The following is a 26,876-nucleotide window of genomic DNA, read 5'->3' on the forward strand; positions in this document are numbered from 1 at the left end:
CAAATGCTGTTTGTACCGGGAATAAATCCAACCTAATTTTTAGTTACTTAGCATTCTTGAATACGATTTTTACCTTTATTATTTTTTTTTGTAAAAGTAAAAGTATCTTCACTGGCAACACTGTTAAGGACCACTCTCTGTCCATCGAAGTGTAATCTAGCGTGAAGTGGTGATATTGCAGAATATATATATATATATATATGAAAGAGAACTGAAATTTAAGTACTGGTAATCGTAAAGTAAGAAGGATATCTTTTTCATGATGAGAAAAACTAATATGCCTTAAGGGTCTGAGCTTTAATTTTCTTTGAACTTTTGGGTTTTTCTCTTATCTGGTATAGAAAAAAAATATAGAATGAAATTTTGTACGAAATTACTTTCCTTTGAGTCTTCATTCTCCCATGGACAGTCTTCTTCTTTTTCTCTTCGTATGTTTCCTTCTTATATACAGGGTGTTTTAAAAATATATACAAAGGTGAGCGTTAAAGTAGGCAAATACACAATATGTGCTGATACTTTCATCTGTATTTCCAATATATTTTTTAAATTATTATTTGGAGGGACTGTGTTCACACACAAAAAAGTTAAATCATAGATAGAAGATGGACCATTGGCAGGACAATTTGAATCAATATCATTATAGAATATTCTTGTGATATAACCCTTTGTAAGCGTTTGATTCTTTTCATTGTTGAGGGAGTTTAATTATTGGAAGCATGTAGCTGAAAATTAGAAATCTCTCAATAAAGAATGAAATAAAACAGTAATTATCAATTTTACAATATGCAGGCTATGCAAAATACAATAGTACTTGATATGTTCAAATTTGTTGTAAAATTTACGTAGAACAAATGTGAATTTGTTTTTTAAACTCTTAATCTGAGTGTCGTATAAAATCAAACTGTGCATCAAAAGGTTGCAGCAAGCACATATACCGATAATACAGGGTGTCCAAAAAAGAATGTACCTCTTCAAAAGTATTCTCGGTCCCCCTAATGTGATATTAGAATCCTTTATATTCCAAAAACAAAGTGACATATCAATTTTCCCTACTTTTCAAAGATTCAATATGACTACCATTCCTGACACGGTAGATAGCCCATTTCCTCCCATGCTCGAATCAGCATGTCTCTTGTACCGGCACCAAAGGCTTCTGTGATACGCTGTCTCAGCTCCGTCAGATCTCGAAGCAATAGTGAGTGCTCAACAATTCGGCGAGGGTGTTATGAACCCCTGATTCAAGCATTATGCCTGTTGACTGCCGTTGATATCGAAGGTCGCCTCATCACTGAAGACTATCCTATACCTAAAATCATCATTTTCCAAATGTCTACACGCAAGACAGTGCGAAGTTTTCTTTTCTTTCTTTCTTTCTTTCTTTCTTTCTTTCTTTCTTTCTTTCTTTCTTTCTTTCTTTCTTTCTTTCTTTCTCTCTTTTTCTTTTTCTTTTTTTTTGTCAATCTCAATGAGTGCTTGCACAAGTTGTAGCTTGTAAGCTTTGAATGTCCACTCACAGCTTGCTTTCCGAACTTACTTCCTGGAACTGCGCTGGAAGGATTACCGAACTCTATCCATTGTCTCTTCTGAATGAGAAGGATGGCCGCCATAGGCAACCTGTCTCCATGAATTATGTATGCCAACGCTTAACGGAACTCTTGTAAGGTGGATCGACCCCAAACTGTCTCCGAAGGTTGCATTCTATTGTCATAATGGATATTGTCTTTATGTATTCCACACTACAAGATGTCTTTTCTTGTTGTGTAAGGTGCCATCTTGAAAAAGTTGTGGTCTTTGGAACGACAGGTATTTCAATTAAAACTTGAAGTATCTAATAGCAATTTTTGTCGCTGACACCTATCTTCACACACTGAGCATCTAGAAAAAAAAATAAAGAAAAAAGCACAATTTCAGACACCCTCGTGTTAAGTGTAGAGCGGCTGGTAGCACCAAATGCTACAGTAGAAATGCGATTTCTGTGTAACTGTGGGGAAAGGGGCGTTCAGATATTCGATGCCAAGCATCGTTTAACAAGGCATCAACGAGTATTTTAATTAAATATAAGGTCTCAAACAAGCGGGCTCTCTGATGCTGAGGAATTCAGTTTTTCAAAGCTTAAAATAATAACAATTATGATTATAGCTAAGGCTAACTATGAAATAAGAAGTCTTTAATAGATACTCATGGCCTTTATTAAAAAGTGAAATATCAAGAAAATTGCAGAAAAAAGAATTCATTGATCTTTGCTTTTTCTTTCCTTCTTTTTTCTAAATTGTTAAGGAAAAATCCTCTTGGGTGAATCAAAAATATACAGGGCCTTTCAAAACAACACCGACAATGTTTGGGAGGTGATTCCTAATACCAAGATAAGACAAAAAGCATAGACCAACCTGGGTGCACAAATACTTCCTTTTGAAGCTATAGGCTGCCGAAAACATGAAAAAATGAACTTTAAAAACTCATAGCTCAAAAACTATAGGACTTATCGCAGTCGTGTCAAGACTTCACTTAGGAATTAGTAGTGCCCTACCAAAATATCCATGTTTCAGAATCCTGCGGTACTTCCGTAACAATTTTTATAGAGGTAGTTGGTGAGTACTTCAAATCGCATGCTCAGCCAAACTCCCTCTATAAAAAATGTTGTGTGAGTATCTTAGAATTCTGAAACATGTATTTTTGGATAACACACATATTAATTCTCGACCTGACTACGGTAGGTCCCATAGTTGTGGAGCTTTGAACTTTCAAAGTTCATACTTTCATGTTTTCGGCAGCCTATAACTCCGAAAGGAAGCATTTCTGCATCCAGATTGGTCTATGCTTTTTGTCTTATCTTAGTGTCATAAATCACCTCCCAAACGTTTTGGTGTTGTTTCGAAACACCTTGTATATCAATAATAATAACAGTAAATCAGCAATAATAATTTATTCAATTTTTTAGAAATCCTTTAGAGAATTAAATACTTTCTAGAATTCCAGTATTGGAGTCAAATATTTATTCAATTTCCATAAAACTTACATTTATTACAGTTTACCACGGGTTTCATTCCATGTAGAAAGAAAAGTCACAACTTGAGTTCAACATATACCAGATACTTACTATAATGTAATATACAACCTGCATATTACACAACAGTGTTATTACTATAATTATTGACTCCTTGTTCATAATATTCAGACTCGATGTGGAATTCTGACTTACATCATTGATCCTAAAATTTACTTTCACTCTATGACCCACACATTGAGGGTACTACTCCGACTCAATTTTAATAAACTTCGCCACGACATTAGCTGTCCAGCAGTTTAGTGATCTGATAGTGTGGTTGATATCTGTTCTGTATCCTATATCTATAAAAGTCTGGCAACTCTTAGCACCTGTGTTAATTATGTGTTCCGATATTGAAATAAGATAAATAAGTATTAATAATGTTCTGACAAACTGTACCTGCAGCAACCTACACGTATTCGACTGAATTATGGTGAATATTGTCAATCAGTTAAACTACGGATCATCTTTTGATTATTGATCCAATTTGTCTTTGAGCATAGTTTCAACATCCATCTCTAGTATTCGGCTGAATTATTGTGAATATTGACAATCAGTTAAACTACAGATCATCTTTTGATTATTGATTCAATTTATCTTTGAACGTAGTTTCAACATCCATCTCTTGTATTTTGCTTAATTATTGTGAATATTGGCAATCAGTTAAACTACAGCTTATTTTTTAATTATTGATTCAATTTATCTTTGAACGTAGTTTAAACATCCATCTTTTGTATTTGACTTAATTATTGTGAATATTGACAATCAGTTAAACTACAGCTTATTTTTTGATTATTGATTCAATTTGTCTTTGAACATAATTTCAACATCCATCTCTAGTATTCGGCTGAATTATTGTGAATATTGACAATCAGTTAAACTACAGCTTATTTTTTGTTTATTGATTCAATTTATCTTTGAATGTAGTTTCAATATCCGTCTTTTGTATTTTGCTTAATTATTGTGAATATTGACAATCAGTTAAACTACAGCTTATTTTTTTTAAATTATTGATTCAATTTATCTTTGAACGTAGTTTAAACATCCATGTTTTGTATTTGACTTAATTATTGTGAATATTGACAATCAGTTAAACTACAGCTTATTTTTTGATTATTGATTCAATTTATCTTTGAACGTAGTTTCAACATCCATCTCTTGTGTTTGACTTAATTATTGTGAATATTGACAATCAGTTAAACTACAGCTTATTTTTTGATTATTGATTCAATTTATCTTTGAACGTAGTTTCAACATCCATCTCTTGTATTTTGCTTAATTATTGTGAATATTGGCAATCAGTTAAACTACAGCTTATTTTTTAATTATTGATTCAATTTATCTTTGAACGTAGTTTAAACATCCATCTTTTGTATTTGACTTAATTATTGTGAATATTGACAATCAGTTAAACTACAGCTTATTTTTTGATTATTGATTCAATTTGTCTTTGAACATAATTTCAACATCCATCTCTAGTATTCGGCTGAATTATTGTGAATATTGACAATCAGTTAAACTACAGCTTATTTTTTGTTTATTGATTCAATTTATCTTTGAACGTAGTTTCAATATCCGTCTTTTGTATTTGGCTTAATTATTGTGAATATTGACAATCAGTTAAACTACAGCTTATTTTTTTTTAAATTATTGATTCAATTTATCTTTGAACGTAGTTTAAACATCCATGTTTTGTATTTGACTTAATTATTGTGAATATTGACAATCAGTTAAACTACAGCTTATTTTTTGATTATTGATTCAATTTATCTTTGAACGTAGTTTCAACATCCATCTCTTGTGTTTGACTTAATTATTGTGAATATTGACAATCAGTTAAACTACAGCTTATTTTTTGATTATTGATTCAATTTATCTTTGAACGTAGTTTCAACATCCATCTCTTGTATTTGGCTTAATTATTGTGAATATTGACAATCAGTTAAAATACAGCTTATTTTTTAAATTATTGATTCAATTTATCTTTGAACGTAGTTTAAACATCCATGTTTTGTATTTGACTTAATTATTGTGAATATTGACAATCAGTTAAACTACAGCTTAACTTATGATTATTAATTCAATTTATCTTTGTTCATAGTTTCAACATCCATCTCTAGTATTCGGCTGAATTATTGTGAATATTGACAATCAGTTAAACTACAGCTTATTTTTTGATTATTGATTCAATTTATCTTTGAACGTAGTTTCAATATCCGTCTTTTGTATTTGGCTTAATTATTGTGAATATTGACAATCAGTTAAACTACAGCTTATTTTTTTAAATTATTGATTCAATTTATCTTTGAACGTAGTTTAAACATCCATGTTTTGTATTTGACTTAATTATTGTGAATATTGACAATCAGTTAAACTACAGCTTAACTTATGATTATTAATTCAATTTATCTTTGTACATAGTTTCAACATCCATCTCTAGTATTCGGCTGAATTATTGTGAATATTGACAATCAGTTAAACTACAGCTTATTTTTTGATTATTGATTCAATTTATCTTTGAACGTAGTTTCAACATCCATCTCTTGTATTTTGCTTAATTATTGTGAATATTGACAATCAGTTAAACTACAGCTTATTTTTTGATTATTGATTCAATTTGTCTTTGAACGTAGTTTCAACATCCATCTCTTGTATTTTGCTTAATTATTGTGAATATTGACAATCAGTTAAACTACAGCTTATTTTTTAATTATTGATTCAATTTATCTTTGAACGTAGTTTCAACATCCATCTCTTGTATTTTGCTTAATTATTGTGAATATTGACAATCAGTTAAACTACAGCTTATTTTTTGATTATTGATTCAATTTATCTTTGAACGTAGTTTCAATATCCGTCTTTTGTGTTTTGCTTAATTATTGTGAATATTGACAATCTGTTAAACTACAGCTTATTTTTTAATTATTGATTCAATTTATCTTTGAACGTAGTTTCAACATCCATCTCTTGTATTTTGCTTAATTATTGTGAATATTGACAATCAGTTAAACTACAGCTTATGTTTTGATTATTGATTCAATTTATCTTTGAACGTAGTTTCAACATCCATCTCTTGTATTTTGCTTAATTATTGTGAATATTGACAATCAGTTAAACTACAGCTTATTTTTTGATTATTGATTCAATTTATCTTTGAACGTAGTTTCAACATCCATCTCTTGTATTTGGCTTAATTATTATGAATATTGACAATCAGTTAAACTACAGCTTATTTTTTGATTATTGATTCAATTTATCTTTGAACGTAGTTTCAACATCCATCTCTTGTATTTGGCTTAATTATTGTGAATATTGACAATCAGTTAAACTACAGCTTATTTTTTGATTATTGATTCAATTTATCTTTGAACGTAGTTTCAACATCCATCTCTTGTATTTGGCTTAATTATTGTGAATATTGACAATCAGTTAAACTACAGCTTATTTTTTGATTATTGATTCAATTTATCTTTGAACGTAGTTTCAACATCCATCTCTTGTATTTGGCTTAATTATTGTGAATATTGACAATCAGTTAAACTACAGCTTATTTTTTGATTATTGATTCAATTTATCTTTGAACGTAGTTTCAACATCCATCTCTTGTATTTGGCTTAATTATTGTGAATATTGACAATCAGTTAAACTACAGCTTATTTTTTGATTATTGATTCAATTTATCTTTGAACGTAGTTTCAACATCCATCTCTTGTATTTGGCTTAATTATTGTGAATATTGACAATCAGTTAAACTACAGCTTATTTTTTGATTATTGATTCAATTTATCTTTGAACGTAGTTTCAACATCCATCTCTTGTATTTTGCTTAATTATTGTGAATATTGACAATCAGTTAAACTACAGCTTATTTTTTGATTATTGATTCAATTTATCTTTGAACGTAGTTTCAACATCCATCTCTTGTATTTGGCTTAATTATTATGAATATTGACAATCAGTTAAACTACAGCTTATTTTTTGATTATTGATTCAATTTATCTTTGAACGTAGTTTCAACATCCATCTCTTGTATTTGGCTTAATTATTGTGAATATTGACAATCAGTTAAACTACAGCTTATTTTTTGATTATTGATTCAATTTATCTTTGAACGTAGTTTCAACATCCATCTCTTGTATTTGGCTTAATTATTGTGAATATTGACAATCAGTTAAACTACAGCTTATTTTTTGATTATTGATTCAATTTATCTTTGAACGTAGTTTCAACATCCATCTCTTGTATTTGGCTTAATTATTGTGAATATTGACAATCAGTTAAACTACAGCTTATTTTTTTAAATTATTGATTCAATTTATCTTTGAACGTAGTTTAAACATCCATCTTTTGTATTTGACTTAATTATTGTGAATATTGACAATCAGTTAAACTACAGCTTAACTTATGATTATTAATTCAATTTATCTTTGTACATAGTTTCAACATCCATCTCTAGTATTCGGCTGAATTATTTTGAATATTGACAATCAGTTAAACTACAGATCATCTTTTGATTATTGATTCAATTTATCTTTGAACGTAGTTTCAACATCCATCTCTTGTATTTTGCTTAATTATTGTGAATATTGGCAATCAGTTAAACTACAGCTTATTTTTTAATTATTGATTCAATTTATCTTTGAACGTAGTTTAAACATCCATGTTTTGTATTTGACTTAATTATTGTGAATATTGACAATCAGTTAAACTACAGCTTAACTTTTGATTATTAATTCAATTTATCTTTGTACATAGTTTCAACATCCATCTCTAGTATTCGGCTGAATTATTGTGAATATTGACAATCAGTTAAACTACAGCTTATTTTTTGATTATTGATTCAATTTATCTTTGAACGTAGTTTCAACTAGGGGTGTTCGATAAGGCTGAGGACCTATCGAACTTCGGGACTGAAAATTTATCGAGTTGTCATCGGTTACTCGAAACCTTTCGAGTATTTGAAATTATCGAAGTTTCGAGTATTATCGAAGTTTCGGGTATTATCGAAATTTCGAGTATTATCGAAGTTTCGGGTATTATCGACATTTCGAGTATTATCGAAGTTTCGGGTATTATCGAAATTTCGAGTATTATCGAAGTTTCGGGTATTATCGGAATTTCGAGTATTATCGAAGTTTCGGGTATTATCGACAATTCGAGTATTATCGAAGTTTCGGGTATTATCGAAATTTCGAGTATTATCGAAGTTTCGGTCGGTTCCTTCACCTCTCCAATGATTCCTTCTTGCAGCCAAACTAGTCAAACAACTTTTTTTATCTGATAAGTTATTGCAAAGGAAAGCGAGTAGAAAGGAAAGCGTGCACAAAGGGATTGCTTTTTCGCCCCCCCCCCACACAGAAAGCGTTCATTTTTCCTTGAATTTTATCTCTTGTTTGTTATTTGCTAACAGCTAGTGTATTAGTGTTGCCAGAGATACGGTCTTAAACGTACAAATATGGTAATTTGCTCTTCATACGATATAGTATACGCCCAACACCTCAAGCATATTAATCACGCACGGTGTTGCTAAAATGTTATAGCAAAATTTTATTTTTAAGCCAAATGTATTATCTTCTGTCGTGTTTGCTTTCTCTTAATGGCCACTAGTTCACACATTGCCGCAATCAGATATGATGATGCTTTGGGCGCAAACTCCCCCTTTAGCCTTTCAGTAAAATAAATGTTAGTCAAATCAGTGGTGATTTCAGGGGTTGTTTAGGAGGAATATTGCCCCACAAACATATCTCTGATCATGTTCACCGTGGTTTACCAGTATTTTTGCTACTTTCACCGTCCGTGTATTCAAAATCTCCCGGGGTAGGATTACCATAATTTCTGGATATTTTTAAGAATGGTGTGTCTGTTTATTGAGAAGTTAAGAAAAGTCTAATCTTAACTTCCTAAAATGCTTATGCTCATTTTCTATACTTAAAATATATTTTTTATATTATTGTCTTAATTATTTTCCTGAGTAAAGTATTCTTGCGAAGAACACCTTATCGTTATTGATTTTTTCATAAATATCAGCACAAGACAGAATTGCAAGCCAAGCACTTGACCAAACACAGCGAAATTTCCCAGCCTTCCATTTTCCCTAAAATTTCGGGCATTAGTTAATCCCAGACAATTTTCCGGATCGGGCTTGAATCTAGGACGTATGATAAGACTACGCGGGGGAAACCTTGAAATCATTACTAAGTTTAATGACGGTGAAAAACGGAAATAAATCTATTTCTTCGACAGTGAATATACAGTGTACCATATGTTCTATACAGTTGGTTTGTACATTATGATGAATCCACACACTAGCGGATCCAGAAGCGTCGTTTGGCGTCGTTAGATTGCTTCCTGGACGAATAATGTAGGTTTTAAAAACGTAAGAGTTTTGCATCAATTTAGAATAACGTGGTGCATTATTTTATATAGAGTGTTTCAAAACACACCGCCAACGTTTGAGTTGCCACATTACCTAATTTTAGCGGATACCACCAGATTTTTAGGTCTTATATTCGTCCCCGCTTAATCATCTCTTAATCATGAAAAACCACCCGCTTTTTCGGATTGGAGAAAAATCTAAGGCGACTTTGTTGATAAAGTGTTGTTATATTCAACGTAAACCGCTACATTTCTGTGTCAATCTCAATCGCGAATGGACAGATGACAGAAACAAGATGAACGCAAGAACTGTCAAATTATTACTACTGGTTTTGTACAATATAAAAGACGTATCATGCGTAGAATTTTATGATAAGATTTTATGCCATCGAGATTTTTTAAAGGAAGTTAAAGGGAATGAAAAATGTAAAAAATTTGGCATAATCATACACATTTTGGTTCAACCCATGAATATTAATGTATGATCTCATGGGTGCGTATTTCTTTGATAACATTCTGTCCAGTTCAACTGAACACGTCTATGTTGTTACGCAATCTATATGTTCAACTAGTCTTTATATATTCAGAAATGATTGCAAATTGAACCTACGGATCCTTAGCATATTGTTTAGATTAGATTCATTATTAGTATTTTTTTCTTTTAAAATGTTTATACTGTATTTCATATATTGTGAAACTGTGGTATTTTCGTATGTTAGTATGATTTCAAGTAGAAATCTTTGAAAATGATCAGAAATTTTATAAGAGATGGACCAAGACTCCTAAATATGTTTTAGCTTTCTTACGATAAAAGTTTAGAAATTATTTTGTATTCCTTAGAGAGAAAACCGTATGAACAACATCTACCATATATCGTTTGCATTTTTTTTTTAAACTTGTCTTAGAGAAATTCTTATTAGAGATATTTTACTGTAATACTTATTTAATACTTTCTTTACAATTCGAGACTCGCATTTATTGAACTTAATAAAACATTAAAGGCAAAAACTAAATTTTCTTTACTTTAGTTTTGTTAGAAAAGTACATTGGAAGTGTCACTTAACAAAGAAATCACTAAAAAAAAAAAAAAAAAAAAAAAAAATAGTCAGAAGGATCGTCAGTATTTCTAATACACAAATTCACATCAGTACTTACGGTTTAGAATCCCCCGCTTTTCTAATTTCAAAATATGGCAACCCTATTCTGAGACCAAGATAAAACAAAAAGTATAGACCAACCTGGGTGCACAAATGCTTCCTTTTGGAGTTATAGGATGCCGAAAACATGAATAAATGAACTTTATAGGTCCATAGCTCCAATACTATAGGATCTACCGTAGTCCGGTCAAGATTTTATTTAGGAACTAGTATGTTCCCTATCCAAATATCCAAGTTTCAGAATGATCCAAATATCCTATATGACCTTTTCGCTGACATTTTCACTTCAGTAACTTGAACACACTTTCCAGTACTGTTTCAGCTTGAATTAGCAGTATAACCTTGTTTCCCATAGAGAAATCTGATTACAACCGAAGTGCAATGTAATCGTAATCGGTTTTAAAGACATTGGCTTCTTGTTTCTTAAAAGAAAGAAACAATGATAAGTAGTATATTGTATGCAGGACACAACAGGAGAGATAGGGTCTAATATTTCTTTCAACAACTGCAAAGCAAGTAACTGCACCACCATCTTTCTTTGAAAGGCTGTTTGCAACAATATACGAAGCAGCTAAAAGAACTATTGAGGAAATAATGTTTTCTATTTTTCCTTAAGAAGTGATCGGAAGTTATTTTAATTTGATATGGAAATTGAATCAGAGCCATTGAAATGTAAGTCAGAGGATGTGTGTTTTTCTCCTTTCCCCTTCATCTCTTTTGTCCCTCCCTGGTTCGATCCCCGACCAAGTAAGTTTGGTGGACAACATCGTGTCCGTGGGTTTTCTCGACGTACTCCCGTTTCCTTCCACATTCCCATTCCACCAATTATTCCATCATCATTCACTTGCCTTAATCATACTTCTCCCTTAGCCTAACAGACATAATAGTAGGTCATTAAACTGGAAGATTTCACTTCATTTCATTTTCCTTTAGTCTTCGTTCTGTCATATTTAAAGTTCTCCCTTGTGCATAGCATCATGCCATGAGGGCATGTAGGGAGTGTGCCCTCAGTCGTTGATGAATGTGGTGTTGTCTGTAACAGCCCGATTAACGGTTGTTTACATTGTATTTGAATTGGCTCCCGGATTGTAATGTTTACCCGTACTATAATGTGTACCGGTTGTTTGTACGACTGTTTGTACAACGTTAAAGTTTGGTTCGTGTATTGTAATACTGCACCCGAGTGCCTCCAAAGATTCGTATTGATATTAGTCTGTTTCGTTGCCAATGAGATAAATGGCACAAAAAGGGTTACTAGTTTTATATGCGATATGCACACCTATGAGATACGCAAACACACCAATAATTCACCACAAAAATTCTGAGTTGTTTCTTTCTTTCTACAATTGTTTCACGTTACTGTAATAATTCCACTCATTTACGGCTTAATATAGTGAAAATTTAATTTACACTCTTATTCTACTTAAATTTACTTTACCTTATCCGAATATCAATCTAAAACAAGTCTTGGTTACAGAAAATTTAACTGCTTGTGTTAGTTTGCTGTTTTCGTTGTTCATCTGTTATGAACGTAGCGATTATTTCTGGTTACTACCGCAAGAGGGCATTCGGATCACTATTAGAGAAAACGAAATGTTAGAATTCTCAATATGGCGATTTCGTTGTGAGTTGATTCCGCCGTCTCTAAGGAGATTCACAAACAACGGCCAGACAAAATCAAAGGAACATTTAAAATTTTAGTAAATATGGTTATCGGTAAGTTAGAAATTGGAAAATTATATAGATATTCGTGATCTCTAAGGTTAGATTCTTGTATCGATATGTATTTATGGTAAAATTGTGTTAATTATAGTCGAAGATGCAATATTTAAAAAACGCGTTTATTAAGGTCTGGTAACGCGAAGATGATGACGCAGTGAAACGCCGTTTTACAATATAGAAAGAACGATGGCTTAAGTCGGTTCCTTAAAAACAGAAATTTTGTAATCAAAAGTGTAAATTTTGGACGTTAATCTATTATAAATTATTTATTGGAAAACCTAACTTAGTTTGGGAGGAAAAGAAACACTGAGGAACCGACAGAAGTGAAAATTCATTGAAACAATTTTTGGCCAAAGCCATCGAATATCACTTCCGCCATTACGAGTAATATGAAGTAATGGGGCAGGAAGTATAGCAGTTGGAGTTCATCTCGTCGGATAAAGGGACCAAGTCCCATATTTAATAGGACGTGGAACGATTATCCGAAGAGATAGATTGCGACGTGTAATAAATAGGTTTGGTAACCTATTCTGTCCTGTGAAGCCAAGGATCCAGGTGACAAGGACTGAGAGGAATATCTTGTAGGAACCCCATCGATTTGATAATCTCTATCCATTTTATCTTATTTTCTTCTTGTTCCGATCATAAACAGATTCATTAACTCATCAAATGGAGTGCTTTGAAATAAATATGTGTAGTTAAAGTAAAGGGCGTTACGCGTTTAGACAGCTCATCTCGTTGCCACTCAATAGAATGATATTATAAGAATATGTGATCAACATCGAAAATTGTTGGTGAACTTTACTTTAAGCGCACCGCTTGATATTAATATTTTCCATGTGAGAATTGATACGTTTTCCTTTATTGTTAGATTAAGTAATGTTTCGCTCTGAGATGTCAATTTAACGTGTGCCTTACTAAATAATGTATTTAGGTTGCTTAGATTAGGTAAGATTTAAATTTAACGTGTCCCATAATATACATCTATCTTGATTGTTAGGTTAGGAAATCAGATGGTGTGCTTGCTGTTGAATAATGTATTTTTGTGTTGTCTTGTGATATATTTCGGGAAATTAATATTTCAATTGCGTGTTTAGGTTAGGAGATTAGATTGTGTGTTTACTATTAAACAATGTCATACTATGTTGTCTCGTGATATATTTTGGGAAATGTATATTTCGATTACTTGTTTAGGTTAGGTAAAATTGAACTTGTGCATTTACGGTTAAATAGTGTCATATTGTTCTGTCTCGCGATATATTTTGGAAATGTATATTTCGATTACTTGTTTAGGTTAGGTAAAATTGAACTTGTGCATTTACGGTTAAATAGTGTCATATTGTTTTGTCTTGTGATATATTTCGGGGAAAATATATCTCAATTGCTTGTTTAGGTTAGGTAAGGTGCTATTATTTTGTCTCGTGATATATTTTGGGAAATACATATTTTGATTGCCTGCTTAGGTTACGTAAATTGAATTTGTGTACCGTAAAATAATGTCCTGTTATTTTGTTTCGCGATATTTTTTTTTCTTTTCTCTTCCATGTATGTCCAATTTCGTAGGTTAGGGCTTTATGTAGGTTAAGAAATTATATATTTTTGAAAATGATTTCGTCCAGATGACTCGGGTCTTAAATGCGAAAAGGGTTTTGGTAATTTAGGATAGTAAATATACCGGTTTTCATTGTTGTTGTCTCATGATATGCGAGAGCATACTTGATCTATGCAGATTTCAGATATATTTAAAATTTTGTTCGAATATGCTTCCGTGCAAGACTCTGTCTTGGGCATATATTTAGTTTAAAGGTACCATTCACGCGTCATAGAATTTCTTACATATTTGCCTCATCGGAAGTCGACGTAGCTAACTGATGTTCAACTTTACTGATAAACATATACGTACTTACATTTATTCAATTTGTCGATCTTAAACACAATCTGAAATTTATCATGTGTGCATTGCTCTTGAAAATTAATGACATTATATTGTGAAGTTAAAAGTGATAATAATGTTGATAATGACGTTCCAATCTCTCATAAAATATGTAAACCCTGGCGTAGAGAAGTAGAAGTAGAGCATTTTTTTTCATTTGTAAATATGTCATTTCATTAATAGTAGATTTTTTTTGTAGATGTATTATGTACGATTGATACATGCTACTTGCTTGTTCTAGAGTACAATGAGAATGTGGTAGCAGTCATGTAGGCTTATGTTGTCGCCTAACTCAAATGATATGTACAGGGTTATGAATCGTGAACGTCTATTTAGTAATAATTTTAGTAATGATAATGTCATTTTGTTAAATGAATAATTAGAGCATATGGATTGTTATCCTTAAGTGATCACGAACTGAGTATGTATTGTAAAGATATTGAAATGTAAAAATTGATACAATTTTGAAATTAAGTCAATGTAGTAACGTAATATAGTAATTGTTTGAACGTACTGCGATGTAGGCAAATATTTAACAGATTTTATTCTGTTGCTCTTGATAATTACAATGTAACTGTTGACTGATTGGCACAAATAAACAATCACGACCGAATCTCAATTTTATAATTTCGAATACTGCTCATAGAGTTAAGCATATGTAAGTTTGATATATATATTTTTTTTCATTTAACTTAAGTTAACGACGTTGAGTCTTCTTTCATTTCGATTGGCCACTTAACAAGAATTTGGAATCTTTTGATAGAATTTGTTGCGCATGCTTGAACTGATTTTTTTAAAGCTAACATAATCTAAACATTAAGTTAAAACATAACCAAAGAAAATGGTTTGTTATAAATTGGTTTATTCTTGAGATTTTCTCATTCCTTGAAAAGACTGTTATAAATCGGCGACCCTTTTGCTATAATATGTGAAGCTAGGCTGTTATAAATTGACGATCCAATTCAGGATTTGCCTGATAGGTATTCATTTCTTTTATGATCGTGAAAACGGTGTGTTATATGTCGGCACCACGCTTCGCCGCTTCCCCCCCCTCCCAGGTACGCATTGAATCTGAGGTTGGTAATACCCAGAGCCGCACTGCATCTTATGCACAAAATCAAATATCGTTAAGTAACCAAGAGCAACAGATACCTGACATATGCATTTAGACCAATCCTCTTTAAAATCGGATAATTCATTCGAACGTTATCGTAGCTTTCACACGCCTACGCCCAAAATAAGAACAAATACTTCAATTCGGGAAAAATCCCCTTGTGATATGGCAACCAAAACAATAGGTGTCTGGTGAAAGCAAAAGAGAGCATTTTAAAATGAGTTCCATCAAAATCGGACAATCCGTTCGAAAGTTATCGTCGGATGCCACATGCAAACAGACAGACAGAACGGCCTGTAATAGGGAGCTTCACACCCAAAATTCTCAAGGTTTGTTTCACGACAATCTCAAATACTCGAAGGCATTCGAGCGCCGGAGAGTAAATTTTCGAAACGGAAGTTTGATAAGTCTTCAGCCTTATCGACTTTCCTTACCTCTACCTATATCAGTACCTATCTCTATACAGAACTTTAAATTAAACCCTCGAAATCATATTAAAATTATTTTTTTGCCTGCCCCGTTATTGGCGCAATCGGCAAAGTGACTATTAGTAGACTAATGGTGTCTTGGATTCCAATTCCATTCAGGTGATGCATGTTTTCTCTTTCTCTTTCTCTCTTCTGACAGACTGCTTAAACCTTATACAGATCTGTGGGAAAAAAAAAATTTCCTTCACTTCATTGCTAAGGAGAGAAGTTTTAAAATAAACACTCTGCATATATGTAATACATATTATATACAACTATGATAACCTCGAATTCATTGTTTCTTCCGAACACTCCGATAATCCCGAACTTTTCAAAATATTCAAGAGACTCGACAAATGCGATCATATTGATATATTCTGTAATCGCTGCTTTCAAACAATTCGAGACTCTCGAAGAATTCGAGTGTCTCGAAGTTGTCTAATGTTTCTTACATTTCGATTGCCTCGACCACTTCGAGAGTCTCGAACATTTTGGGAGTCCCGAACATTTCAGGAGTCTCGAACATTTCGAGAGTCTCGAACATTTCGGGAGTCTCGAACATTTCGGGAGTCTCGAACATTTCGGGAGTCTCGAAAGTTCGATAATTCGATAAAATTAAAATTCTTTATCGATGAAACGGTTTTGAAATTTTATCGAATTGTTATCGATTACTCGATTATCGGAACAGCCCTAGTTTCAACATCCATCTCTTGTATTTTGCTTAATTATTGTGAATATTGGCAATCAGTTAAACTACAGCTTATTTTTTAATTATTGATTCAATTTATCTTTGAACGTAGTTTAAACATCCATCTTTTGTATTTGACTTAATTATTTTGAATATTGACAATCAGTTAAACTACAGCTTAGCTTTTGATTATTGATTCAATTTGTCTTTGAACATAATTTCAACATCCATCTCTAGTATTCGGCTGAATTATTGTGAATATTGACAATCAGTTAAACTACGACCCAGAAACACCTGGTGCCTTGGACAGACCCTAGATCTAGGTAGACCTGGGAACCCATACAGAAATAGTGGCCATGGCAGACCAGAAAACCTAGTGAGACTCAGTGACCCAGACAGACTTCATGGCTCGAACGGACCCGGAGACCCAGACAGATCTGGTGGCCCGGACACAACCAGAGACTTAGATACACCCAATGACCCAGACAGATTTGGTGCTCGGGCAGACCTGAAGACCTTGGTAGACCTGACGACGCAGACAGATCTGGCGGTCTGTACAGACCCTAGACCTAGATAGACCCGGCGACCCAGAAAGACTTAGTAGCCTGGAAGACCCAGTGACCCAGACAGACTCTTCGACCCAGATGGACGCGACGACCCAGACAGAACTGATGGCCCGTACAGACCCGGAGACCCAGATAGACTGGGCGACACAGACAAACTCAGACTGACCCAGTGACTCAAAAGTAGCTGAAGTATCATTTCTGCAGCTTTATTGCAGATTTTTTTAAAAATTGAGTAATGAAGTTCACTGTTTGTGCTCGAACATTGATTTCTTTCATTTTCTGCATGATATTTCTTAAACAAGATATCATGTTTCAAATATTTTATGTTTTCACGTTTGACCCGTTGGTACTCTAATAAACCTTGTAGTTATCTTTCACTAAAATGTTTGACACAGACGTAAACAAGTTATATTTAGTAAAAAGACAATGAGAGAGTAGAAAATCATTTTGTAAAAATTGCATTAGTAGACTTACACATACTTCCCACGTGTGCGAGAACATTTCGTTTCTGGGTCGTGGCGGGTCAGTCCAGGTCATACCAGCTCGTCAATGTTACCAGATCACTCTGAGCCATGGAAATTTTCGGGTCACCGGGTCTGGTAGGTCATAGGTCTGATTCCTAAGAGTCTTCCTGGCCATGGGTGTTGCCGGGTCACCTGATCTGGTGGGTCATAGGTCTGACTCCCATGAATCTTGCGGGTCAAGAGTATTTCGGGTCACTGGATCTGGTGGGTCATAGGTCTGACTCCTATGGGTTTTCCTGGCCATGGGTGTTTCCGGGTCACTGGGTTAGGTGGGTCATAGGTCTGACTCCTATGAATCTTCCTGGCCATGGGTGTTTCCTGGTCACCGGATCTGGTGGGTCATAGGTCTGACTCCTTTGGGTATTCCGGATCATGGGTATTTCCTTGTCACCGGGTGTGGTGGGTCATAAGTCTGACTCCTATGAGTCTTCCTGACCATGGGTGTTTCCTGGTCACCAGATCCGGTGGGTCAAAGGTCTGACTCCTATGAATCTTCCGGGTCAAGAGTATTTTGGGTCACCGGATCTGGGGGGTCATAGGTCTGACTCCTATGGGTATTCCGGGCCATGGGTTTTTCCTTGTCATTGCGTCTGTTGGGTCATAGGTCTGACTCCTATGGGTCTTCCGGGCTGTGGGTCACGAAGTTTGTGACTCATTTCATCGTTGATTCACGCGTATCATTTTGTACAGCACAATAAAATCTATTGATTGGTATGCTTCATCTTTATACAACGCTTATAACTGTAGGATACGATCCATAATTTTTTTTATAGAATTCTTTACATATCAATTGGTTTAAAAAGCTTTAGAAAGTTTCTTGTAACCTCCCTTGAACTTCAGTGAAATTCCTTGTTGCTACCACTAAACATGCCTGTTTACCTTCGAAAAATGTTACGTAACGAAACAATCATCAGTATCACTTCAGATTTTGTTTGGTGGAGGCAAAATCCTCCGATATAAGTACAGTTTCACATTTTTCATTCGTAGCCTATATTATTGTTATCATCATCCTATGGGTTAAGGTAAATGTATAAAAATCTCATACTCAGGGGAGTGGCAATTTCTTCCGTGTGGTCCCTAAGTACATTTCTGAAAATAACTTTTATTTGGTTGCTTCGTTTATGGTTTAATCTCCCTTTTCAACTCTGAGGCTGTATGAAACATGGATTACAGTTTAACGTGGGATCCGAACAACATGAGCTCCCAACAGGAAACGAACCCGGGTCTCCCACATTGTAGACGTTTAAAAAACGAACTCTATGGCCTATGGAAACCGAAGATTCAATGCCACGTTCACAACAGCTCTCCATTGACCTCTATCCATAGCCAACTGCATCCAGTTTCTGCTTTGTATTTCTATTTCTGCAAGGTCCATCTTAATATTATTCTCCCATCTGCGCCCTAGGTCTTCCTAATGGCCGTTTTCCGATTGGATTTCCAGTTGAAACTTGGAAAACGTTCCTACTTTCTTCCATTCTGACTACACGACCTGCCCACCTGAGCCTCCTAGTCTTGATGACCCTAATAATGTTTAGTAAACGGTATAAATTATGCACTTCCTCGTTATGAAGTTTCCCATTCTCCATTCCCGTTCCTCTTGGAGTCCGAATATTTGTCTCAGGATCTTGTTCTCAAATACTTTTAGTAGGTGTTCTTCCCTCAGAGTAAGTTACCATACTTTCCAACCATACGCAGTGACGGATCTCGGAGGTAAAAACTGGGGCGGAGGGGGGGGGGATGCAGCCAGAACCCAGACTATGGTAGGCATATGTTGAGTTTACAATTTTTCAAGGGTTTTGCAGACGTTTTGAACTTAGCTCTTTCCCGAAGGATATTATGGCTTGGTTGGACGTTGATATTGTTGACTAGAAATATTGTTTTACGCATTGCATAGTAGAAAACTACAACTGAAACTATTGGTAATATCTCAAAAATTTTCCAATAAAGAATAAAAGGTAACACTTACTGTAACCTATCAAAAATATACAAATAATACTTTCAATCAGATTTTTCATTCAAAAAACTGGGAAGCTTGACCCCCCCTCCCGCCTCGGGCTAGATCCCCTTCTGGCCATAAGCACTTGCGCTTACCATGTAGCCACTAAGAAGCTTGAAACAAGTCATACAAGTGTGCTTACTAACATACTAATGGACATTGCAATTTTAATAATTAAAGTACTAATAATGTATGTTTTCAACCTTGTTTTTTACTGTTGAACTTTACAGTGTATATATATATATATATATATATATATATGTATATATGTATATATATTGTTTTCACAAAATGCTTTCTTCTTCGCATGAACTGTGGACACATGATGCACACACATTACACACGTTTGGTTGAGTTAAACTGTAAACATGAGAAACACACACACACATTTATATATTATTTTCAGTTTCAGAGACGACATTCACGAAAACATTTTCTCGGAAACAATTACTTTAAAGCAAGTGTTTTTTTCTTTTTTAATTGTACAAGCACACACTCACACTATATATATATATATATATATATATATATATATATATAATGTCAGTTTACTTTTTAAAATAATTTTAGTAATAGCAAAAATAATACTAAAAATCTAGAGGAAAAAATTATGATAGTAGTAGCAACAAATAATTACTAATGCAAAGCTCTGTTTTTAATTTTTTGGTAGAATTAAAAAAAGTTTCTTTAAAAAAATGGAACGAGCGTTAGCTCATCCGTATTTTTTTTTTTTTGGTTTTGTTTCCTCCATAATAACGCCTCACCTCATCTCACACAAACACACAGACACCAACTCACACACTCTACATCATTTAGTCTTAACTTCATTTCTATTTCCGGATTAGTTAAATTCATTGTTAATCTGCTTCTGTATCCTTCCTGGCTACCGCCGTTTTTAAGGTGGGAGATTTCCGCCCCTCCCCCCCGAAACTCCTCTTCACTATTCCCCTGTGTAGCTGCTTATTGTTTTCTGCCTCACGCTTTTCCATATATATATATATATATATATATATATATATATATATATATATATATATATATATATATATATATGAAGGTAGAGAGGGAAATAGGTTTTTAAAAATTTTTTTGTATCAACGTTACAGGATTATATCACTTCCAATTTCCTGCTGCGTTGGCTAAATTTGTCACTCACACATACACTCACACACACGATGTTGCTTGGCTTTCTATGAATTCATGTATAACGTTTGCATGCTATTTTATCGAATGTCTACACCAAAATAAATGTCCATTGCTGCTTTGCTGAGGTTTGCTACAAAACAGGAGGACATAAAATGTATGCTATTTCTGGAATCGTATCTATATATATATCTTTTGGTCATTACTGAATGGTTTTGTTTTTAATCTTTCCTGAAAAGAAATCCCCTAAAGTTGGTTGTTATATAGGAGCCAGCAAGGTCGGAGTCAGAATGGTTTGAGTTTCACCTTCCGCGTAGGAAGTTGTTGTTTCGCATACGTTTCAATATTGGAGAAATATGATACATAGGCTGAATAAAAATAGTGGCAACACTGTTCTCACGTCGTTGTGGTATGTCTCACCCAGTACAAGATTTCTTTCGCCGATAAGGGAATGAGAGATGATGAAGTGTGACAAATTATAACGACTGTGTGTTTTTTCAGTCAAAAGCAGGAGTGCCGTAAAGTGGAGAAGAAAAGTGTAAGAGTCATAACAACATGTTCCGGAAAGACGTACAGTGTGTGTGGATGAAGATTTGAGTGGCACGTAGGAGCAGTACACATTTCTTTTCTTTCTTTTTCTTTTTTCTTTTTTTTTTTTTGTGTGTGTATGTGTGTGTTTTGGGACTTCTAAAGAAAGAAAATCAGACATATATATTTCTTGGTGTTATCGGTAGAATTATCCTTACGTCATAGCAATATTGTGGGCATGTGTCAAATATTTTCGTGTTTATACCTAATAATTGTCTAAACGGTATTCCCAATAGGGGTTTGTAATAAAGGACTTACGAATAAGATTTCTCCAATTACTTTATTGGTGCAACATGAACTTCACATATATGTATATTTTTCCAAGAACGCTATAGAATTTTACAGTTTAATTTTACATCATAAACTGCTAGCGACTACACCTTAAAAATTGCGATATTTGTAAGAGACTGTGGCTTCATAGTAGACAGCTTCATAAAGGCAATTCCACGCCTTTATTTACATGAAATAAACGTGTGCACTACGGCGTTCCATACACAAACCAAAACGATTCCACATCTTTTGTGACATAAAACAAAGAGTGCGTACCTTCATATTGCTCATACAAATCAAAGTGACTCAACATTCTTCGTTATATGAAAAGAACCTGTGTACAGTGATATTCGACACAGAAGTCAAATTGATTCTACATTCTTCGTTATATGAAATAAAGTGTGGTGAACTGTAGTGTTTCACACACGTAAATCAACTGATATCACGTCCTTCGTTACACGATCTGATGTGATTTTTAGTTTAGCGTTCCTTTCGACAGCTAGACTATATCAGACGTGGATCCAGGGGCGGATCCAGGACCGACTTCTGGGGGGGGGCGGTAGGTTATCATACTGCTACTTTTAAGGACTCCAAACTTTGGGATGGGTTTTATTTATATATATAAAATAAGAAAGTTTCCTCTTCTGGGGGGGGGGCGATCGCCCCGATCGCCCCCCTGGATCCGCCCCTGCGTGGATCTATAGTTTAGCGTGGGATCCTAACCACACGAGATCCCCCTGAGAATCGAATCCGCGTCTTCCACGCCTTAGGCGCGTACGTTGACCGCTGCCTTCGTTACAAGAAATAGAGTGTGTGCACTATTATGTTTCACACAGAAATCAAAGCGACTCCACGTTCTTCGTTACACGAAACGGAACGTGTGAATCATCCTGTTCTACATTCAAATCAAAGCGACTCCATATCCTTTGTTATACGTATAAAATACAGGGTGTGCACTGTTGCATTCCAAACACAAATCAAAGGGACTCAACATTCTTCGTTACATGAAACATGTGCATAATCATGTTGCACAAAAAATCAAAGCAACCTCATATATTTCGTTACCGAAATAGAGTGTGTGCAGCACCAACATGCTCTTCGCGCAAATCAAAGCGATTTCACGTTCTTCTAAAATTCTAAAGCAGTGCAAAGAAAATTGTTGTGCATTGGGTTCGACGACTATCAAGAACATAATCAAACAGTATAAAAAAGAAGACATACCAGGTAAGCATTCACCCACTAAGGGGTCGAGGAAGCGAGCGTGTACCACAGTGACTCCACAAGTAGCTCAGAAGTTGCGGCGAATGGCCTTACAAGAAAATCCCCCTCCGCAATGTGTGATGGCAGCTCGACTCCACATACCACAGTCAACTGTTAACCGCGCCCTGAGTGGGAAATTAAACCTCCGGAGGGTCTTTAAAAGTCATGGACATTACCTAAGTGCATCCCATTGCCGTGAGAGAAAGACCAACAGCAGGCGCCTCTATAAACGCCATCTATCTGGGGAAAAGTGGAAGTTTGTGGCCACACTAGATGAAGCATGGGTGTATCTATCAGATTGTGGCAAAATTCGCTGGATAACTTACACTTCGTGAGATGCAAAAAGACGACCTGCATTCATCCGTCATTGCAAAGCAACTTTCTCGAAAGGATTTGTGGTTGTCGCCAGTTACTCTTATCAGGGCAAGTTAACAATTCGTCAGGTCCCTAAAAACTGTAAAATCAACTCTGCATTCTTTCAGCAACATATACTGACCCCAATTTATACAGAAGATCTGCCTCGTTTGTATGTGCATGCCATAAAGCAAGTGTCTGTGCATATGGATAAGGCCTCCTCACATACATCTCGTTCTGCCCAGAACTCTCTGAAGCAGATGGAGACAGACACCGGTATTCGTGCTATTCCATTTCATGATATACCAGTGAAATCACCAGATCCCAGTCCCATGGATTTCTGCGGGTTTGGTCTACTGAAAAGGGCACTTTCTTCTCGTCGTGTCACTACTCTCGGGGGCCTGTGGAAAGCCTACCGGAGGGAATGGGAGAAGATTCCACTTCCTGTACTTCGTCGTAGTCTTCTACAGTGGAAGTTACGGTGCAGGGCTATTGCCAGAACACATGGCCATCACATTGAGGCCAACCGATGGTGGTCTCATGGATTTTCATAAGGTTAGGATGGTGGTTTCATATATATCCGCTTCCCTTTCCAAGTTGCAGAGCTGAATTTGGATTTGAATGGAATCGGAAGTGTCACTGTTCATCTCAGTGACCCAGAAAATTATGCATTAGGCACTAATATTGGTCATTTTCGATCACTTTAAAATATCTCTCCATCTCCCTCCCATAAGTTGCGGTTCTGAATTTGGATTTAAACGGAATCGGAAGTGTCACTGTACATCCCAGCAACCCCGAAAACTATGGATTCGACACTAATACTCGTATAGGTCATTTTTGAACATTTTTATAAAAGGATGGCTCAGAAGTAGGTATAGCTTATCAAGACCTAAGAGTGGACTGTTGGTCTTGTGGGAACAGCGGTGCCAAGTTGAGCATTAAAAACAAATGCAGAACCGATCGCGCTTCTATTATACTGCCGACTGATGTTGCCAACTCAGTAGGGAAAAAGATATCCATACCACAACGGTTAATAAATAATAAGTAAATAAATAAATAATATTAATAATAATAATAATAATAATAATAATAATAATAATAATAATAATAATAATAATAATAATAATAATAATAATAATAATAATAAACAACTTACCACATTGAATCAATCGCACTCCACAGAATCAATTCCTTCCATATCATCATCATCATCCTAACCCAATCCAACTTATACTTTTACCCGGGTTTTTCTGCTTTAAATAATTAAACACGTTCATAGCAATAGCCTTTTCTTTGCTCTTCAACACTTTACCACTTTTACGTTTAAAAGAGGTGCTGGCTGTAATTTCTTCCATTTTGATATATGAACACACACTCACGCACCTATGCACACACAGACGGCGCAATTTTTTTTTCCACAACAGCACAGTAAGTAAATGAACACAATCAAGAAAATGGCGAATGTTCAGAGACCACACTCCGCCATACACTGCACAATAGCAAAGACACAATAGAGAAGTATTTTGTCTAGAATCTGACATGAGTCATCTAGCGCGACAATAGACGATACAGTAGGTAAGCTATTGGCCCCACCCACCGCACCAAACTGTCTCCCTATTTCCTGGTGTAGTTTCTGAAACCAATGCTATTATGAAACCCAACAGAAATCACAGTCAGTTATGAACCCCCAAAGAAATTTCAATGCACGAAAAATAAAAGAAATATGAAATGCGTCCTGCAGCAATTCTCGCTGAAATTTCCTTCCCGACGAGGAATATATAGGTCCATATATAATTAATAATCGAACTCAGATGTACCGAGAAACACTTCATGAATCAGTGTTTGGTCTAAGAAGTTCTACACTTAGCGTTTATATTTAATACAAATAAGTCAGCGTTTCCCAACCGGTGTGCCCCGGCACACTGGTGTGCTGCGAATGGACCGCAGGTGTGCCGCGAGGAAATCGAAAGAAATTTATTAATTCTCTATGAATTTCTACGATGGAAAAAATTATTGTAATTGTAATATATTATTCGACATATATTACTGTGTAGCAGACAGTATTTCGGCTCGTACACATTTCCACGGTTAGCTGCTATGCTACGCTTCAATCGAGAGTCACACTAACACCGAGAAATGGAAGCAGTTGTACGGTACGCGTCAAGTTAACGTTCATAGAACACTCATTCGCACATGAATAACAGAACAACACTTTGTTCAACAGCTGTGTGTTGACTGACGCATCGCAAGCTGTGTGATTGCAATAATATGCACCGGTTTTGATTAAAACAGCAAAGTTAAAAGTACAAGACATTTGTTTGTTTGTTCGTTATTTAGTGATCTTCGTTCTTAGTGAAAGGTTGGATACAATTTTCAAAAAAGAAAGCGTATTTTTAAAACTCTGAGTCCTATATTTCATTGTAATTGTTTTCTATTTTAAAATTAGAATAAAAAATAAGCCTAATGAATTAGCATAGGAGAAAACCAGTGATCGAGCTTTCATCTCTGTGAGATCAGTAATCACAGAAAAAAAATATCATGGTATTTTATATTTGCAAATAATAATAATATCTATGAGTGCGCCGCGAGAATTCAAGTTACACCCGTAGTGTGCCGCAAGTTGAAAAAGGTTGGGAAACGCTTAAATAAGTTAATAGTTTCGGAAAAGTATGGATTATGGCTGTAGTCTGGTTAAATAATAATAATAATAATAATAATAATAATAATAATAATAATAATAATCTTTATTTTAGTGCCGCGAACAGCTTTCGGCAAAAATACAGCACTTGGTATCAGAGAATGCGATGGCATAATAATACTACTAAAAAATAAATAATAAGAAAACAATAAAAAGAAGGGTACTAATATAAAACACAATGTAGCTAAAAGTCAGCTAAGCAGAAATAATTCCTTGTCAACGCAGTAAAAGTTATCAAGTTTTCCATCCATCTAAAACAACAAGAAGCTGAGAACAGCAGTCATAAAATTACATTTGGCTTAATGTTTCTAAACGTCATTGATTAAAAACTATCAGTCAGATCACATAAAACTTTCACACTGTTTAATACAATAAGTCTAAAATGAGCTTAAAGAATGTGTCAATCTTTTTAAAATTTCACATTTCCAATTCAGAGGAACTAAAATCATGGTATTTCTTATGCTATGATTTGGCACTTTAAAACCTATGTTATGTAAACAATATTCACTGATATAAATGTTATCTAGTATTTTTTGCATGCATACTCTGTCGAAATTTTTTCGTCTATTCATAAGGCTTTCTAAACCCCAATAATCAGTCCAATATTCATAACTATGTGAGTAATAGCTCATTTTCATTTTAAAACATAGAAGTCGAATAAAACATTTTTGCACAGATTCAATCTTGTTTGTCAAAGTTTTAGAAATGCTGTTCCAAATTACCGAACCAAATTCTAATTTTGGTCTTACAAGTAATTTATATAGAAATACATATGTTTTATCTCTTTGAAATACAGGCCACTGTTTAAAAATAAAACCTATTATCCTTCTGGCACCTTGTACAATACAATTTATATGATTAGAAAACTTTAACTGACTGTCAAATGTAATACCTAGGTCTTTAATAATGCTTACTTTCTCAATTTGTACACCATTGACCTCATATTTACTGACATAATATTGAGTTTTATTGGTG

Source organism: Thermobia domestica, chromosome 4, assembly GCF_964235325.1.
Source record: "Thermobia domestica chromosome 4, izTheDome1.hap1.1, whole genome shotgun sequence".
NCBI lineage: Eukaryota > Metazoa > Arthropoda > Insecta > Zygentoma > Lepismatidae > Thermobia > Thermobia domestica.